The sequence below is a fragment of the Aptenodytes forsteri genome, unplaced genomic scaffold (genome assembly GCF_000699145.1).
Source record: "Aptenodytes forsteri isolate BGI_AS27 unplaced genomic scaffold, ASM69914v1 Scaffold234, whole genome shotgun sequence".
NCBI lineage: Eukaryota > Metazoa > Chordata > Aves > Sphenisciformes > Spheniscidae > Aptenodytes > Aptenodytes forsteri.
In genome coordinates this window covers 903,611-924,651 of record NW_008794006.1, presented here as the reverse complement: position 1 = coordinate 924,651, position 21,041 = coordinate 903,611, and positions in this window count along the sequence as shown.

Here is a 21,041-nt window from a genome sequence, read left to right as displayed (position 1 = left end):
TTTTCAAGTTCAGAGGTTCAACACTTTTTTTTTTTCTTTATTTTAAATAGTGTATTTTAGATTTTACATTTCAGCCAAAAAGGAATGTCTGAATACCACAAGAAAGGCTATTCTTGTATAAGTTTCCAACTCAGTCAAATCTAGGGAATACTGAAAATCTCATGATAAATCTTGTTCTCGATAAATTTCCTACCCAATTTCCATATCAAAGAAGTTCTAATGAGTTTGCTTTAATTTAGAATTAATAAACCTACCTGTCTAAAGGAATCTCCAAACCTCTAGGCAATTCAAAGTAAGCCAGAGTTTAAAGGGTAAACTTGTATTCTCATTACCAGCTAATTAGCAACTTGCCGTATATCCCTGTTGGATGTTGCCCTCACAAATAGATACTTATCTTTTTTTATAGAAGGATTTCAGGAGTTAGCATTCTGTCCTATTCCCTACCACTTTTGGGGGGTCTTCAAAGTAATGTGCTATTTCCTCTTTCTTTAAAAGTTTAACAAAGAATTCCCCAACTGTTCCAGTAGCCAAACTTTCTGAACAATGTAGTATCAATATTTTGCATTCCTCTAAGTACAGCATACAGGTGGGCAGGGTTAAAAATAAAAAATTGAAATAGCCAGCTAAATCTGAAGTGGATTAACAGGACCTTGAAAAGCCCTGCAGAAAGAACTGGTCAAATTACATAGGCTGGATGGAGCACTGAGGTAAAAATGTGTATGTATACATATACGCACACTTAGGAACAGTAGAAATTACTTATTCCAAGTATAGAAGAAGTATCCTGTAGCAGATTCAAATTGATTTACTTAATAGGGCTAATAGTGTTGGCAATTTATAGCAGTTAGCACATGTCATTCTGGGATCAATAGTGCATGCCATGGTAAAGGCTGGATGGAGCACTGAGGTAAAAATGTGTATGTATACATATACGCACACTTAGGAACAGTAGAAATTACTTATTCCAAGTATAGAAGAAGTATCCTGTAGCAGATTCAAATTGATTTACTTAATAGGGCTAATAGTGTTGGCAATTTATAGCAGTTAGCACATGTCATTCTGGGATCAATAGTGCATGCCATGTTAGTCCAGATGTATTTCCTTATATTATATATCATTTCTATGAGCTTTTCAATCACTAATAAACCTGTCCCTAATTGGCTAAGAAGGCAATATGATAGATTTGAGAAGTAGCCAGATATTTTATTGCCAGTCAAAAAAAGGAAAGATCAGATGATTTTTCAAAAGGTAGGCACATCTACTTTATTCTGCTGCCATTCCAGTTTAGCAAAAAAGCTTGTTTCAAAGCTTTATCAATTTTCTCCTCTGCTCAGAATATGATTCCTATAATTCCTATAGCATCTAATTATATGTGCAATGCATTTAGTTTCCTTTGCATAAATGCTGCTATACTATAAATTTATTAACTGGTCAGATTTTATTTTGTTTAGTGACTTTCCCAACACCTCCAAGACATATTCTAAGACATCTTATTGTCTAAACCCTCAGGTTGCCATTTATTTTGTTCTTGGAATAAAGAAATACTTTTAAAAATCTAACAAAAGTGTAAGTACAGAATCAGAAAGAAAATCTGTCAGAAGGCATATAGAAGTAGGGCAATGCAAACAAGTAGGAAATAGCCATTCACTACAAAGAAATAAAAAGAATATGGTCAGCGTACTGAGAACTTTTGTGGAAATCATATATGTACATCATGGATATTATATCTTTGGGTCCATCTACTGGCCTTATATCTTATTACAACTTTAGACTGGAGTGTATCGTACAGTCTACGATGGCTAATGATTTTTAGTCAACTAGCATGTATGTTAGTGATTACATAACAATGTGACTTAGTTTGACCATCATTTCTGGACTGACTTTGGGGATTTCCTGATGCAAACTGCAGTTCACACAGGTACTACATATATAAGATTTCTGGAAACTATTAGCTGTGTGGAATGCACTGAATTAACTTTGTCATAACCCTTGCAGTTCTTTCTCAATGTTACTAGGATCTGCCAGTGCTACTGCAGCCCATTATTCCTATCTCTTTTTTTTTTTTTAATATATAAACCTCCATAGGTTTTATACCCATCAGTTTAAGTATATCCTAAACACATAAAGCATTATGATTTTCAACCCATTCACAATTTATGAACGCTTCATAACTTTCTGATGGAAGTGCTGACCCTTTTATAATAAACATAAGCTGACTGACAAGCAACGTTGTTTCTCTCTTGTCTGTCATACAGTCCTCACAAGCACTCAGAAGTTCCACAGAGATCCATCCGTCACCAGTTGAAAACTAGAACTTCTGTCCTACATGGAGACAAAGCAACACAGGCCAGGGAAACATCTGTTACAGCCCACTTACCCTTGACTAGAACCAAAAAAATTAGTTGAGCCTATATTATCCTTCTTATTGTCTAAACTGTTCAGAACAGTCAGCTTTTCTGAAATGGAAGTGCCCACTTAAATACATATACATACATTTTAAACTAGCTAACATATGTAACAATTATAGTGGTGGTGTTTCACAGCGTACTGGGTTTACATGGCAAGGTTTTGGTAGAGGTGGGGCTGCAGGGGTGACCTCTGTGAGAAGATGCCAGAAGCTGCTCCTGTGTTGGATAGAGCCAGTTCCAGCCAGCTCCAAGAAGGACGTGATGCTGGCCAAAGCTGAATCAAGTAGTTGTCAAGTCAGGTAGTGCCTCTGTGATAACCTATTTAAGAAAGAGAAGAAAAGCTGTGCAACAGCAGCTGGTGGAGAAAGGAGTGAGAATATGTGAGAGAAACAACTCTGCAGACACCAAGGTGGTGAAGAAGGAGGGGGAGGGGGTGTTCCAGGTGCCAGAGCAGAGATTCCCCTGCAGCCCATGGTGAAGACCATGGTGAGGCAGGCTGTCCCCCTCCAGTCTACGGAGGTCCACGGCAGAGCAGATATCAACACTGTAGCCTGTGGAGGAACCCATGCTGGAGCAGGTGGACAAGCCCTGAAGGAAGCTGCAGCCCATGAAGAGCCCAGGCTGGAGCCAGCTGCTGGCAGGAACTGCAGCCCGTGGAGAGGAGCCTACACTGCAGCAGGTTTTCTGGCAAGACCTGTGATCCCATGGGGGACCCACGTTGGAGTAGTCCATGCCTGAAGGACTGCACCCCATGAAAAGGACCATGCTGGAGAAGTTCTTGAAGAACTGCAGCCCATGGGAAGGACCCCACACTGGAGCAGAGGAAGAACATGAGGAGAAAGAAGCGGCAGAAACAACACATTATGAACTGACCACAACCCCCATTCCCCATCCCTCTGCACCGCTTGGGGGAGGTGGTAGAGAAGTCAGAAGTGAAGTTGAGCCTGGGAAAAAGGGAGGGGTTTGGGGAAGGTGTTTTTAGATTTGTTCTTATTTCTCATTATCTTACTCTGATTAGCAATAAAATAAATTAATTTCCCCAAGTTGAGTCTGTTTTGCCTGTGATGGCAATTGTTAAGTGATCTCCCTGTCCTTATCTCAACCCAAGACCTTTCATTGTATTTACTCCCCCTGTCCTGTTGAGGAGGCAGAGTGATAGAGTGGCTTGGTGGCAGCTAGCCAAGGTCAACCTACCACACACAGCTCCTAGTTTGACCCAATAAGCAGATTAAAAACCAACAAGGACCACAATTACATGCTTTTTGCTGAACCTCTTAAAGCTGCATCTCCCTGTTACTTAATTAGGTAAATTATGTCCAGTGACTATGTCTTCCACATCTCAGCCACACCTTTGATTTAGTAGGTGGACAAATAGGAGAAAACCAGCATGTATGCAAACCACATGGCAGCGAAGCAGAAATAGCAAAACATCAGCTGAGAATGTCCACCTGGTATGAGGGGAGGCCAAGAGCTCTTGCAATGACAAATTTGGCAACAATGTCTGCATAAGGATTGCTGAGCTTCTGCATTGGATATGTGACATTATTAAATTGCTATTTCTAATTGATACACAGTACTTAATATATTGTGACACTAGTTCTGAAGTATAAAATTTACCTCATAGAGAAATGTATCATCACTCTTGAATTCATGGGAGTCAAATAAGCATGAGTATTACTGCACTGGTATTATCTTGTGCCAGGAGTAATTTGTGTCATAAAGTGAGTGGCAAAAGCTGGATGCTGCCACTTTGAGTGCCGATGTGCAGTTACAAGAACTCACTCACTCATTTCAAGAGAAAATCAGAATACCTTCCCAATTACCAGTCAGCACATTTAATGAAAAACATTTTAAATGAACTATTTATGCATAATTTGGGACATTCCTAGCAGTCAAAACCATGTTATATAAAGCATAATGAAAGTTCTCTCTACATATTTCAGGGTACACAAACTGAAAGAAACATTTTTCCTCCACCATTTTGGCCAATTAAAGTATATTATTCTAAGAAGTAAGCCAAGTTCTCTCAACCTTTTATTTTTTAAGCATAAAAACCTGAATATTTTTTCCATTTTTTTCTCCTCTAAGTTTTAGTCATCAAAAGAAAAAATCCTAATGGCTAATGAAAAGTCTTTCTCTGCAGGAACACAATAAATAAAGAGATATTCTGTTAAAAAGCAATACTTAGTTTAGAAAATACAAGAGTATCATTTAGAAACACTTTTATAGCACTACTTGATGATGCAGGAAACTGCTAAGATATGAGAAAAAAATCTAGACAACAATTTCATATCTAGACCAGTGACTTTTGTTCTTTTAACAGGTCCTTTCCAGTCTGTTTTCTACACATTTAAGCCTGTACCATGGCAACAACTTAGTAGATATTCTCAGGTGTTTGAAAGTCACATATGACAATGCAGTATAAAATGTCTCAGCAGCTCCAGCTCAGAACATCTGCACAGGTCAATGAGGGGAACTCAAGCACTAAAGCTGGTGTACTGGTTTTGATTGTGCTGGAGTTAATTTTCTTCATAGTAGCTCATATGGTGTTATGTTCTGGATTTGTGACCAAAACAGTGTTGATAACACACCTATATTTTAGTTATTGCTGAGCAGTGCTTACACAGCGTCAAGGACTTCTCTGTTTCTCACACTGCTCTGCCAATGAGTAGGCTGGGTGTGCACAAGAGGTTGGGAGGGGACGCAGCTGGGACAGCTGACCCCAACTGACCAAAGGGATATCCCATACCATTTATGGGATGTTGTGGTGGGTTTATGGCGTTGTGCTCAGCAATAAAAGCTGGGGGAAAAGAAGAAGGAAGGTGGGGATATCTGGAGTTATGGAGTTTGTCTTCCCAAGTAACTGTTATGCATGATGAAGCCCTGCTTTCCTGGCAACAGCTAAATATCTGCCTGTCAATAGGAAGTCCTGAATTAACTCCTTAATTTGTTCTGCTTGTGCACGCAGCTTTTGCTTTACCTTTTAAAATGTCTTTATCTCAAGCCATGAGTTTTCTCACTTTTACACTTCTGATTCTCTCCCCCATCCCACTGCAGGGGAGTGAGTGAGCGGCTGCGTGGGGCTTAACTGCCTACCGGGGCTAACCCATAACAGCTGGGCTAGCAATGTGGTGCTCCTAAGCTAATGTATGTTGTGTCTCAGGCATGTACTGTAATAAGTACATTATATACAGTCCTGAAACAATTTACAGTGTCTCTAGTTTGGATGTTACAGGACTACACTACCTTATATAAGTGTAAATGTGCTTAAAGAGATGAAACAATAACACGAAGATGCAGATTTGCAAGGTCTCACATGCCTAACACATTTTGATGCTTAATTCTCATGCTTAACTCTCAGTGAGAGTTATGAAGCTTTTGTAGATCCGGGCCTCAAGGATCATGAGCTATCAATAATGGCAAAACAGGCTCAGCTGAGGTATGCTGGAAAAAAAAAGTACAAAATTTACACTATTTCTTTTACTGTATCATACTAGAGACAGATCTTCAGTCTTTAGGGCTATAAATCTGCTTTCATGGTCACTGACCTCCCTAAAAAAAGCACACTAACATGTACTTGTCAATAGACCATATTTCTTTGATTCTATTCTTCTTAAATATTCAAAGCAGAGAAGTCCATGTGGAACCAGTATATAAACATTAACGACTAAATACCAGAGAAAATAATTGTAAATTAAAAAATCATGGATAAACACTTTCCTCCCTTTCTGTTAGTTATTCTGCAGGAACGCAAAGTCCTATTTCCTACCAGATACCGCAAATTTAGATATTCTCACAATAAATTATTTCCCTCCCAAATATACAGTACACATGGTCTAAATGAAAGGTCCCTTGGCAGTGATAACATTCTGTGAAATTCCAACACAGAATGCGGCTTTCCATGTATGGCTTAAGGCATCATTTTTGTGCATGACATTTTTATGCATTTTGTGCTATACGTGGATCTTAATTTAATACATGTTTGCCTATATTAGTTATTGTAGTCTGCAATTTAGACTCTATTACTGGTTCAGGCTAAAGCAGCATTCTTGTTTTCTGATCAAAAATTCCTGCTCTTTCTAAGAAATCTCATATGGTCTAAGGTTCTTCCAGTCACATGCCATTAACATAACTTTACTACTCACCTAACCCTAGTATAAGTGAAATGTCCAAAGGCAGGCAAAGTAGAAACAGAGGCTAGTAAAGATACTGTATAAATTTTCTTCTATTCTATGTGTATCTTCTATAATTGTTAAAGAAACTTGTGTACAATAATACATATCTCTTTTTGCTTCCTTCCTGCTTGCTGGCTGATAGCTACCACACTCCTACTCTGTGGGTCAGAATAAACAAGTCAGTCAAGATTTATTCATTTAACCCTGCCAGTCACCCTACAGGCTTTCAAATATACAGAAGTGTATTTGGTGTAGGTGGCAAGATGTTGGAAGCAGGAGGGCTGCAGGAGTGCCAGGGTCTGTGGGGGGTAGGGGCTGCCCTGGGACAGTCACAGGCAGTTCCAGCCAGACCCATCACAGGCCAAAGCTGAGTCCATCAGGAAAGTTTGTGGCACATCTGTAAAAATGTATGTAAAAAAAGACAGAAAACACCACAGAGAGAGAGGAAGAGGGAACCAAAAAGGTAGGGGCTGCCCTGGGACAGTCACAGGCAGTTCCAGCCAGACCCATCACAGGCCAAAGCTGAGTCCATCAGGAAAGTTTGTGGCACATCTGTAAAAATGTATGTAAAAAAAGACAGAAAACACCACAGAGAGAGAGGAAGAGGGAACCAAAAAAGTGAGAAACAACAGAGGGAACACCAAGGTCAGACAAAGGAGCGGAGAAGGAGGAGGTGCTCCAGGTGCCAGAGCAGAGATTCCCTGCAGCCCGTGGAGGACCTGCGGGCGGCCCGGGGACAGTCACAGGCAGTTCCAGCCAGACCCATCACAGGCCAAAGCTGAGTCCATCAGGAAAGTTTGTGGCACATCTGTAAAAATGTATGTAAAAAAAGACAGAAAACACCACAGAGAGAGAGGAAGAGGGAACCAAAAAAAAGTGAGAAACAACAGAGGGAACACCAAGGTCAGACAAAAAGGAGAGGAAGGAGGAGGTGCTCCAGGTGCCAGAGCAGAGATTCCCTGCAGCCCGTGGAGGACCTGCACCAATGCAGATAGTCACTGCAGTCCATAGACAACCCTATGCTGGAGCAGATGGGTATTCCTGAAGGAATCACAGCCTGTGTAGAGCCCACACCAGAGCAGATTTTCTTTACAGGAACTGCAGCCTGTGGAGAGGACCCACGCTGGAGCAGGGGGAAAGTGTGAGGAGGAAGGAGCAGCAGAGAGGAGCTGTTACAGACTGACTGCAGCCCCCTGTTCCCCATCCCCCTGTGCCACTTGAGGTGGGGGGGTAGTGGGAGACTAGAGTGAAGGAGTGAAGTTGAGTCTGGGAAAGGGGGAAGGAATGGTGTTATTTTAATGTTTGTCTTTGTTTCCCATTACTCAAATTAGTGATTAGATTTTTATTTAATTGGCAATCAATTAAGTTAATTTTCCCCAAGACGAATCTGTTTTGCCCACAACAGTGACTGGTAAGCAATCTCCCTATCTTCATCTTAACCCACAAGCTTTCTCATTCACACTTTTCTTATTTTCTGCCCCCATCCGGGAGGGTGGGGTGGGGGGAGGGGGGGAATGAGCAAGCAGCTGGGTGGGAGTTTGGCTGTTAGCTGAGACTAAAACGCGACATGAAGTCATAAGCATGTTTAGCTTCACTGCGATGTTTACAAACCATTTTCTTCTGCTACTAGTAAGAGGGAGCCACACTGGGCTTATCTGTACACCAAGACTTCCACTTTTAGTCATCATTATAGTCACACCTCTGAAATATAAATAAATAACTAAATAAATACCACAACAAGAATGGTCTACCCAGCCTGAACATGAGGCTCCTTTGCATGCGCTGGTGATGTGGATACAACAGGTCACAATCTGAAACCTAGAAATTGTTAGCTAAAACAATAGGAAGATGGTTTTTCCCCATCTCAGTTCATCAGCTTAAAATCCAGTACCTTCCCCACCAAGATGTGCAAAAGTTGTAAAATCCTTTTAGCGCAAATATTTTGCAATTCTACTCTATTTTTTTCATTTTTTCATGGCATCACAGTCTTTGTCTGCATTAGCAAGTAATACAGCACAGTAAGGGCAGGTTTGTACAGCACAGTAGTTAGTGCTGAGGACTCCATGTCCACAACACATGCATTTGGGGAGTTTACTTCGGAGTAGCTTTAGTCTGGCCACCTAGTCTGAGCACCTATTAGGGGGGGAGGGGGAGGGGGAGGCGGGGGGAGGAGAGAGAGAGAAGTAGTTCATACACTCCAAGACTGTTTCAGGATACAAACAAAAATATTTTAAGTGGTAGCAATTGGGAGATAAAGTGCATTCTTGATGCAGCCTTAAACACTAATATGGATGTTTTTTTTTCAAAGGAAGTGAAAAGGAATTCCAAGGAAAAAAAAATGCCTGCAGCAAAATAAGAATGCTGTTCTATTTCTATTTCTTTATATACAATTCTAACAAAATTAATTTATGAAATATATAAGGTAAGGTACATTAACAAATCCTTTCACTTCCATTCTGTACCACATACGCTACATCATACTTGATGCTTAAAGTCACAAAGCCCAGTGTATTCTGTAGTTTGGGTCCCCTCTATTTCCTGGCACATCCAAGGTCCCCATTAAAATGGGTAAGTAGTTATTTGAGTGACATGACGTCTGAAAATAACTATTTTTCTACAATAGGAAATTAAAGAAATTGTTAAAATATCATGCCTATTATTTAAATAATTATGATATATTCTACTAGATATATAAGATTTGCCTTTTGGTTTCTTTCTGGATGGCTTATTCCTCCTATAACCTGGTATTACTGATTTCATCAAATATTTTCCAACCACAGCCATTCAGGTAAATAAAAAATAAATACCTACATTATGCAGCAAGCTGAAATAATGGACATCCTGTACTCAAAGTAAAGGGGACACTTAGGAGCACAGCTGTTTCTTCTTTCATAAAAATTTACCACTTCATTGCTTACAGAAGATTAGTATAGCCATTATACACCAAAATATACTATAGTATCCATAATTTGCATGTGTCAACAGATGTGTTACACAAAAGCCTGCAAAGATAATTAGTCTATTTCCAAAAACACCTTGTCTTGGAGTCACTGGCAGGCCTGGGAACCATAGCTTTAAACAAATGTGAACTACATTTGTGGAGTTTAAATAACAAATCGATTTATTTTTGGCTTTTGCAACATAGCCACTAAGTAAAATTTAGCATCTGTAAATGGCCTCTGTGTCCTAGTGAATGGACTCAAGTTAAGGAGGGGAGCTTTATGGTTGGCCCGTCTCCAGAGTCTGGGGCTTCAGGCTACATTCCTGGGATTTGCTGTCCATGGACTCTTTTTTGCTATGATTAGGTAGTTCTCTGTTAGAACTCATGGCAGCAAATCAATGTCCTTTTCATATTACTTGCTCTGCTTTCTTAACCTCTTAGAGCTCAAAACCCAGAAAGGCCATATTTCATTCCAGCTATATATCATACTGGTAATTTCCCGTTGATTAACAAATATGCTACTAATGTTTACTAGTGGTCCTACCCTAATCCTTATGTGCATTCACCACTTCCTGCCTGGCAGAGGTGGCAGTGTGATCTGTCCAGGGAGTAGACTAGACATGTGCTCCTGGGTCAGCTAACTTGGCAACTGTAAGACATAAATACAAGAAGATAAAAATAGCATCATGTTGGGAAAACTCTAAGAAAAATGTTCTAACACACCTTCTGTAGGAATTGGTGGGAGAAGAGAAAAGATGAGGGCAGATGAACTATCATCCTTTCTTTTTTTTCCTCCTCCGGTCTTTGAGCAGAATATGAGGTGTCAACTACAAATTCAGTAAGAGGGTGGTGGTACCACACCTCTAAAATAACACATAGGAATGTGTGACTGGACCACCTGAACTACAAGCTGTATTGCTGTTGGCAATGCTGCTTGATACTTGGTTAAGAAACTGCAGACTTTGAAAGTGTTAGGACCTGATCCTAATGAGTGCATTACAAACCCTCCATGCCTTAGTCGCATAGGGGAGTGAGGTAGACATGATCCCTGCTAAAGAGCCTCCACTCACCCTACAGAAGCTAATGCTTTTGCTGCATCAATCCCAGTTCCCAGCAGGTCAACCAAGGAGGCAGCCATGCACACACATCTCTCTGAGCACCCATGCACTATTACTTATCACAGAATATGAAGATCACTGAAGAATCAGGGCTTTATGCTGCCTACGTTGCCTGCAAAATTAGAAAGATGAAACCACAAAGCAACTTTTAAACCTTTAAAACTGACTAAAAGCATGAATGAATGGCAGAGCAAAAAACCAAAGCAGCATTTAGGCCATGAGTCAGGACGGCTTCGTGAAATTATGAGGAAATCTCACTCTTCATTAGTTCACACACTTCTAGTCATTCTAAATTAAGACTATGGCTCAGATTACTTATGTGACAAGTGATTGCATTTTGAAGTCAGTTTGAAACACTAACACACCAAGGCCACTTATAAAAAGTCCAAGTTTATGTACCTGATAACATAAGATTCTCCTGGCTGATAGTGGGATAAAAGGTTCTAACTTCTCACTCACATGAAAATGATAGGGCTGGCTCTTGACATAGAACAAGTAAGAGTTTTGATACAATGTGTGTATGTGTGAGAATGTAAGGGCTAGAATAATCCAAGGAAGTTTAGACTACTTTTTCCTTTGAGTTATTGTTTCTACTTTGCACCTAGAGCCCAAGTTTAGAAAAGCTCATAGTAACTCAGACTTCACACTCTCTTGAGGAGACTTTGCAATTAATTTTTCTCTTGCACATCCAAATTTTCAAGGAGCAAGAAAAAATATTCATATGTGTATCATGGAGAATGTAGCATGAACTTTTTCCAGTATTTAATGATGTGATTAAAAAAAAAAAACAAACCCAAAAAAACACCACTGAAGTTTTCAAACGTAGAGAATTGGAAGTGAATCAAACCTTACATGAACAGAGTGATCAGCTGAAGTGTTCAGTCAGAACCTACAAATTAACACTCAGCCAGAGCCTTCCTCCAGCATGCAAATGCTAAATAAGGAAACAAAATTCATGCAGACCTTTCAGTCTTTGTCTTCTATGGAGCATCATGCACTGAGTCTCACAAAGGCAAAGGAAAGCACTCTCTCTAGGTTAAGTTACATGAGATGTAAGAGCAAGACAAGAAGGCTGCAAGTAGGAGGTCGCTGCCTCCCACAGAGCCTCACCAGGCACTCCTTAATTGCAACTCATTCCTGTGCTTTTCTCCAGAAAACCAAAAAGTTACAGCACAGATACCCAGACTGGAAAGAATATGGAAGTTGCAGGTGATACCACTAGGAAAAAAACCAAATGCCAGAAAAAATTAGGCTCATGCACTATATGTGACACTTAAGAGATTTTAGTTGGGATTCACTAACAGAAAACCTTGCATATCAATGTTTGTGCTGCTCTAGCTAGCCTAGCATACAAGTATTGTAAAGAAGTTGATTATTTTATACGTATTACAGCTTTTCTTCTGGATGAGTTGAACAAGACAGGTTTAAAGGAAGGAACACAGGTGTTTTAACATGCCACAGTAACATGAGAATGTGGCATACAGTATTTTTCCCACAAGATACAGCTTCATAGCTTCATAACCTACCAATTAAATTAGGGGTCAACCAGCCTCTAAGAGCTACAACTTCCAGAAGCTTGAATGAGATTACAATGCTCAACAGATGAAGTCAGTACAAGTAAAATATTGTCAGCTTCTTCTTCAATAAAAGGCTGATAGAAGACCAAGATTTGAAGCATGTAGTACCCAGCTGTGATCTGCCATTCAGGGTAGCAGTGTTTTGTCTAACGACACTTACTTTTCAATGCTATATAAGGAATTTCAGGTATTTGCTGTTATTCCAGCTATTTTGTCTTCCCCAAGTCAATAAGCCATAGGGTTGGATTGCTGTTCTGTGGAAATAGCTAAAAGGAGAACAGATTGTTATCACAATGGTTTTGTGGGGCCTTTGCAATCAAATGTTCAACAAGGCTACAAGAAACAGCACCTCTCAAAGACAAAATAATCTAGATGAGAAAGACCATTTTCCTTTGACTCACGATTGTTGTTTTTTCTGTTGTGCCCCATGCTCCTACGTGCTGCAGTGTGGCTTGCCAATATATGAAGTACAGTCACTTTTCCTGATTTCCTGGTTATTTCTGAATGGGGGAGGTAGGTACACTTGGCGCAGCTTCCAGGTCAGAGCAAAAAGGCCTCCTTTTTCACTTTCTGCATTAGAAGCACAGACTTGTAGCTCAGCCTGCAGAAGATTGCCACTATTTACTCTCTTTAGCCACATACTCCTTCCTTCCCCAATGCAGGGATCAGAGTAGGAACTGAGTGGGTCACTTGCGTACTTTTTAATACTACAGTTCCCAAAAGGAGGCGGGGAGAGGGAAGGGGGAAAGCAAGAGACTCCATGACTATGACTTCTTCTGCTGACAATCATGTGATCAGGCAGGATAGGGCAAGCAAGGTCTGAAAAGTCCTTGTATAGTGGAAATTAGTAGGGGGGAATATTTAGCTAAACAGCACAAAAGATTCTACCTATTTAGCTAGATGATTACATGGTCCCATCACTGTATTGTCTGAGCACAACCAATATTTATAAGTAGAAATAACATGCTTTCTTTCTTCCCTTATGTTTTTTGGGGTTTTTTTTTTAATTCTTTCTATTCTGTATGTAAGAGAAGCAGCTTAATTTATAGTATTTTAGTTCTCAAAAAAATTGCTGGTATATGTATGAGCAACTGTGCATGAGGATAACCTAAGTCACAGAGCTAGTTGTATTTTAATTTTGAGAACAATTAGTTCCCCGCTTATTCTTGTTACTTTCCCCATAATGACGTTTTGGTGTTTTGTTGGTAACCAAAGCTGCATCCCTCATTAACCTGCCCTACATTGGCTTAGCTATTAACATCTGAAAGTAAAAGTCTACCTCCATCATGAATATGCTATCAGCCAGCTTTCTCTGCATCTCATCACAGCTTCCTTATTCTAACGTGAGGTACTCAGAAAGAAAAAAGTGATTTTCCAGCTAAATGGTGCTAGTCTCTGAAGCAGAACCTCAAATAGATCTGTACATTACAGCTAACATAAGAAAATGGAAGAGTAGATCTTCTGCTCATAGATACTAAGGATGGCTTCTCTTCTTGGTATGAGCTGCAGCTTTTCAACATGTATTTGGTTTCCTGGCTCTACACCATTGAAATTATCATATATGAGAATGCCTCAGTAGAACACAAATTCTCCAAAACATTCTCCTCCTCACCCAGCCAGTATCTCATCCATCTTGGATAGATTTGTCCATAGGCACCTATTAAGACAAGCACTGAGAGTGTAAGAGTGTTTTTGGCCTAGAGGAAACATAGAGCTCATTGCCCTCTACCTCTTCCAGTGTTTCTACCCAATTTCTGCCCCTCCTGTAGCTTCATGCAGATAATAGGGGAATTCTTACATCCGATTCCCTAACGTTGAAAGCCTAAGCCATTTCAAATTCCAGATATGTAAAGGAAATTTGCACTACAGTGATGTAGTACTTTGTTACCATCACAGGCACCAGTCTATACCAAGTTAGCTCTATCTAGATACCCAAAAGCAAATGCTGAAGCATCATTGCAGTGTGCTGTCCATGTGGTTAATTGAAGACCTGTTGTTGATTAGAAGTTACTTGAATCAAGCAGATGTAGCTTAAGGACGTAAATACTCTTTAACTACAATTGAAACATATCACCCAAACATCACTATTCTTCTAAAAGTATTCCTAGAAACCAAAGCTTCCCACATATAGACCCTTCTCAGCTCAGTACAGTCATCATGGCATTTGTGGTTCATTTACGTTGTTGCAGTTATTTTTTCTTCTTCCTGCACTTACAGTAAAAATGTATAGCTTTTAACTTTTAAATTCAGAAAGGAAAAAACAGTTGCAAAGGCAACTGAGTGAACTTTAGCAAGCATGACTACTTTTTCTATCCTTTAATGTTTTTGCCATAAGCACAGCTGCCAATGGCTAGCCAACAAAATACTGCCTCTATTTCTTACACTGTCAAACCTTCACCTAATTTCTCCAGCACCACCTAAAAATGTTAATGTTGGCTGAGGTAAAAGAAAGCATAGTTTTTCCATAGGACACTGAGCAGACAAGGGTTTTGTTTAGAAAACAAAGGACGTATATACAAAAACATTTTAAAAGTTGTTGTCAGGTGACCATTCATCAAAGAAGCCTTGCTCAAACCACGTCAGAATGGCCTAATGGCTGTGGATCACCACCATGCCAGTTCCAGAGTAAGAACTGCCTCTTCTTGCTACAATGCTTTCCATTGTTTTTGTTCAGACTGAACTAGAATCAAAATGGTAGCTACTTCATGTGAAGTTTCCTTCATTTCAAAGTTCAGTAACATATGGTATAGTAATTTGTACCTTCTTTTAAATGGGGGGATATAAGTGACAAGGCAGGTAATTGTTTCTGAAGGCTTTGTCTTTGCTTATCTAAGGATTGGCACTGGAAAAATCCTTGTAAGATTCTTTATGAATGAGTGACACCTGCTGGACAAAATCGGCTTTTGAAAAAAAATCTCCCTGGAGTTCCATAATCATTACTCTAGAAAACTGAACTTAAAACCAGCCACAGCTTCCTTTTTTTTAAAAAAAAAAAAAAAAAAAGCAAAACATTGTGTCTGCCTTCAAAGTCCTCAGTCAAATCAAGTGAAGTTTGTGCTAAAAACAGATGAGCTATCACAGCATTAATCTCCTCATTTTTCTGTCTGGAAGAGTATTCTACAGAGAACTGAGCAAAGACAGGAATTACATTTCATGCAGGAGTTCAAAGTCTTCAAATATAGTTTCATTTCAGTTTTAGACTTACTGTTTTCAAAGTTCTCTTGGAAAGAGAAAGGAGCCTCATCTCCAATGCATGTTGCCGGGTGGGGTGCTGCGGAAGAGAGGCAGTAGTGTTTTTGAGCCAGGGTCTGCTTACTTGAATTTGTTTTAAGGGAGTGCACGTATCCAATTAGGAAAAAAAAAAACCACAAAGAAAAAAAGAGAGGAAGAAAGAAAGAGGTAGCAGTCCAGTTCTGCAAAGAAATTGCCAGACAGCTAAGTGCCTGAGGTGCTGGGAAGTCAGGAAGGTCTTTCTGAACTCTGCCTGGTTCCATTGGAACCCCCCCCAGATCAGTCTGAACTGCTTTCTGGAGATAACTTACAGAATTAGGATGTTCCCACAGCAATAATACACATCAAAAGAGGGCTTTATTAACATGACATTCATACATATAGCCCAAAGCAGTAAATGTACCCTTTGCACAACTCTCATTAGTAGGCACTAGTAGTGACACTACAACTGGTGAGTAACAAAGCTGTTCTCTAGAAGTTTTAGATAAAGGCTAAAAAAAAAACAAAACCACAAAAACACCACCAAAGAAAAAAGGAAAAAAAAATTATCTTTATTTCCCTTTAGTTGCCAAAGTAAGCCAGAAGAAACAGTTGGAGTCAGATGACCAATACCAAGAAATACAAATTAGAGCCATAATATGGAGTCAACTTCGGGGAGCAGCTAGATCACCAACTATAGAATATATGGGTGAAGTCTTTAGCTGGTATAAATTGGTTATTATTTCTGTAAACAGTACTTCTACTCCTGTCTTCCTTCTTTACACATTTCCCCACTAGAACAAGTTGAAGACTGCTGTGATAATACTCAGTGCCCCAGAAAGACACATAGCATATTCATACCATGCCTCAAGACATTTCATGGAAACACAAAGGACCTTACCTAGAATCTACCTGCTCAATAATTTTCTAGTCAAGGAATAATCTTTTTTTTTTAATCTTTCTCTATATGGATCCTCCAAGACCTGTAATAGGAATAACCCAAAAAAACTAATGGCTACTTTACACACAGACCCCTAACCTTTGTTTGAGTGCATCAGGACTTTTGTACTGTTTATACAGTCCTTCCTAGTAATGTCACAAGTAAATCACAGGTTTCAGGTAATTTATTCCCAGCAAAACATGATAATCCTTGTGAATGGAATTGTATTAGACTAGGCATATCAGTAATAAAACAAATCGGTCCAATCATACAGCATCTATAGTTGATTTTCTGAAGCTCTTCGAATGATGCTCAGAAAAAAAACAGAAAACAATCCATGTATATAATATACACTATGTTTACTATTCACGAGGCACCGTAAAAACTAGTGCTCTTGTGTACCAAAGCAAATTTAACAATCTATTATGACTGAATTCTGTTATGCACATTAAATGTTTATCAGTATGGCTTTTTATTAGTACTACGTTGCACTTTTTTGAGCTGCTACTTGGCCCTGCTTTCTTAAGAAAATGAAGCTCCTGCAATCCCACTGCTTGTGGAGTAGATTGTTGACCAGACTCAAGAGATAGCCAAATCACGTGGTATTTGATCTCTTGTTTAAAACTGTTTTGGTATCTAAGGACAGGAAGATGGCAAAAAAGGTTCACCAATTATTTAGAAAGATTCCAGTGAACACCAAGAGACATCATGACTGTAAGTCTGGTAAGCACTGAAAAAAGCAAAAGAAATAAATATTTTGATGTGTTTGTTAATCATATATGTGTACACACACAAACACGGTGTATTTTTTGAAAAGGGAAGGCTTGCTTCACGAATCTATTGGATCCCTCTGAAGGAGTCAACAGGCTTGTGAGTATGATTCATCTCATTGATATATTGGCATGGATTGCCAAAAGGCTTTTGGGAAGATTCTCTCCTTCCAGTCAGTGGATAAAGATAGCAAGGGAAGTCATTATATTTCCACACACACAAAAAAAAAAGAAGTGCATTTTTTACAATGAAACATCATGGCCCCTTAAAAAATCCCTTTGTGTAACTGGCCTCTTCCTTTATCACAGGAGCTATTTAGCAAATTAGTGAAGGAGGAGTACTAGCCAGTTTCCTCACAAATGTTCCAATATTCTGATCTTAAAGGCAATCAGAAAGAAGTAAAGTATACAGCAAGCCTTTCACTCATAAGATGGCTGTAAAGTAAGAGGAAGCTGAAGCCTCCAGTAAGGTGGAGGAAACTCAGGTCAACCCAATAAAAGCAACAATCAAAACTCCACTGAAGCAAAAACCAAATTTAAATTTCCCCAGTGGTGTCCATGGCAAAATTTGGAGTCATACAAACCAGCTAGTAAAAGAAATCCTTTTTCTCAAGAAGTTACAAAACAAAAGATTTTCTTTACATTCATCTCTCTTTCGAGACGTTATTAATTTCATGTTTCCCAGGCCAGGATTCTCACATTTTCTTTTATCCTGTCCTGACTTAAGCAATAGACATAGTACTATGAGCACCATGCATTACAATTCACACCTGCCTAGACCACCCCTTTGGTTTTACTATTGCACAGCATTCCTGTGACTGTAACAGCTTAAATAGAAAAATATTTAACACATGTATTCTCCAAATGTAATTGTGCAAGAAGATCTGACAAACCATGACCTCTCAGCTGCTGTTTCACAAAGACCAGTGCTCTGCAAAGAACAATTTGAGAACATCTAATCTGCACTTGATAGTTTCACAAATGATACTAGGGAGAAAATAGTTATTGCACATGACAAGGCAAGGGAGGGGAGCTGTTTGTTCTTCCAGGTAATTCACTTCCACCATGAGCAAGATTATTGTAGCCACTCAGGCTCACTTGTCCACCTGCAGATTGTGTTGAAGGACCAGGATTTCACCCCCAGATCAAGCAATTCAAGTTTAAAACCTAATGTCCCAGAAAATATTTTCACTAACTTCTATTATAAAAAGGTGAGATGGGGTTGTAGGGAGGAGAGGAAAAAAAAAAAAAAAGAAAGTAAAACACAAACAGTATTTTTCAGGTTTGAAACTAGAATGGTTTAACCAGGTGTCAGTGAAAAAATATTTTTCCCCAGGTGGTAGTTCTGGCCTCTCAGTTACCCTAAATATGATAAATGGCTCTGCTGTTAGATTTCATACACATTTGTGGTATCATCATTGAAACATGTTTTGGAATAATGGCTACTCACAGTTGCAATTTTTATTTTTTTTAATTTTTGTTTTTCAGTGTTGACTTTTGAGAATTAAATCTGCATCCTATTTAAATCATGGATAGTACCATGCTCAGCTCTTGGTAGCAGGTACTATTTCATTCATATTGAGTTAGTTCTTCCTGGAAGAGAAAAGAGAAGAAAAGAAAATGCCATGTGTTCACAGCGGACAACCCTGACATCAGATTTACTGCTATATTGCTTCTGTGTTCACTGAGATGCAGCTACAGCTTAAGCACTTCTCCTCAGTGGACACTGGGAGGAGGAACAGAAAGAAGCCAAATTAGAGAACTAAGAGGTCATTCCTCCATTCCTGCATAGCACATTTCAAGATCAGTTGAGTGCCTCTAGTTCAGCTGCTTTGCATGCAATGGTTGAGTGAAGCTGCTCTAACAGCTAGACAAGTGAGGCTAGCTACAGGCATCCCTCAGTGAAAGTAACAAAAATACAGCAAGTGGTTCTCCAACCCAAAGCTCAGAGCTCAAACCCAGATTTAATATATAACGTTGCACAAAGTATAAATTTAGAAGGTTACACACATTTTAGGTAATTAAAAAATTTGAACATAAATTCTTTTTCAAAGTTTTCACTTTTATTTGTTAGTAATATAACCAGAGTTAAATAAACCAAAGTTAATTTTCATGTTAGTTTTGAGCATCAAGTTTAAAAAAATGGCACTAATGACAACTGTAGTGATGAAACTTTCCAATACATTTACACTAGTTGTTAATGACAGTAAGTATATTAGCAAGATACCAAGGATGTAATACTTCAGACATCTTCATCAATATCACCCAGTAAGGGCCTAACAGACAATATGTTTGAATACATTCACCCAAAATACTTCCTTCAGGTGTTTTTCAGAATCACAGAATTATCAAGGTTGGAAGGGATATCTGGAGGTCATCTAGTCAAACACATGTCCTGCTCAAAGCAAGTTGCTCAGGGCTCTGTTCTATTGACTTTTGATTAGCTCCAAAGATGAAGATACTACAGCCACACTGGGCAACCTGTTACAGTGTTTGACCACCATCATGGTGAATTTTTTTTCTCTCTAGTTGGAATTTTCCATGTTGCAGCTTGCATCTGCTGCTTCTTGCACTATCAACACACACCTTTGAGAATAATCTGGCTTTATCTTCTCTACATCCTTCAGCAGGTAGGTATAGACACCAATAAAGTCTACCTTCAGCCTTCTCTTTCTAAGGCTGAAGGGACTTTGATCTCTCAACATCTCTTAGGCCCCTTCACCATATGCTGGTAGCCATCCACTGGACTTGCTCCAGTATGTCACTGCCTGTCTTGTGGCCCAAATTTGGGCACAGTACTCCAGATACAGTCTCACAACTATCAGAGAGGGAAAGAACAACTTCCCTCAATCAAGGGCACATTGCTGGCTCATGTTCAACTTGTTTTCCACCAATACCCCCAATCCTGCAAAGCCTCTTTCCAGCTGTCTGGCCTGCACTAGTGCATAGGATTATTCCATCCCAGGCACAGGACTTTGCACTTTCCTTTATTGAACAAACTCAAATCTGCTGTCCTGAAGTCCAGCACTGTAGCTCCACTATTTGTCTTGCTCACCACCAGCACCAGGGAGAGGGACCAGGTACTTCTCTCGTCCCCAGACCTGGCTGCTCCCTCTGGATCCTGTCTGCATTGAGGCCTCTGATGTGCCTGGGACAGTGGCTTCAGGTGGCATCAGAAACCATGGCACATTGCTACCATAGTTGCACGGTGTCAAGCAGTCCCATGCAGTCTTGATCAGTGTTTCTGGGCCCCAGTATCTGTCCTGGGATAATTGCTGCAACAATTGTTGCACCTGTGTTCGCTGCCTCTGTTTGCTGCACAGAGCAAGTAGTAACCCTATGTCATTCTGCATCTCCACAGTAACAAAATAACTATCCTTATAAAGCATGCTTTATTGTCTTAACTTCTTTAATGAACATAGAGGTGGGAACTTCAATGAGAAGAAAAATGTCTTTCTATCACCTCTTCAGAAAGAGTCTTTAATCACTATCATTTGGTTAAAGATTCTGGGAATAGACTCTTTCATTGCCCAACACCATATAAAGCGGTAATAGACATGAAAAGATACACCTGTAATGAGAAGCCACATTTCTTTTCTATTAAATCATAGCAATGCTACAGCTAAAAACCATAAGCCCAGCCATAGAGCCATTGTTCATACAAGGAGACAACAACCCCTTTCCTAGGTCTTCTGGTCTACAATCCTGAGAATTTACCACTGAGGACTATTTGCCAAACAACTGGACTGAACCTCCACACCTGTGTTAAAAAAACAAACAAACAAAACCCACACATACTGCATAATACATGAAGAAGGCAAGAACTTGTGAGGCATAAGCCAAAGTGCCCTTTCAAGACCACCTACACTTTGAGTGAGAACATATTCACCATGCAGTGCAGA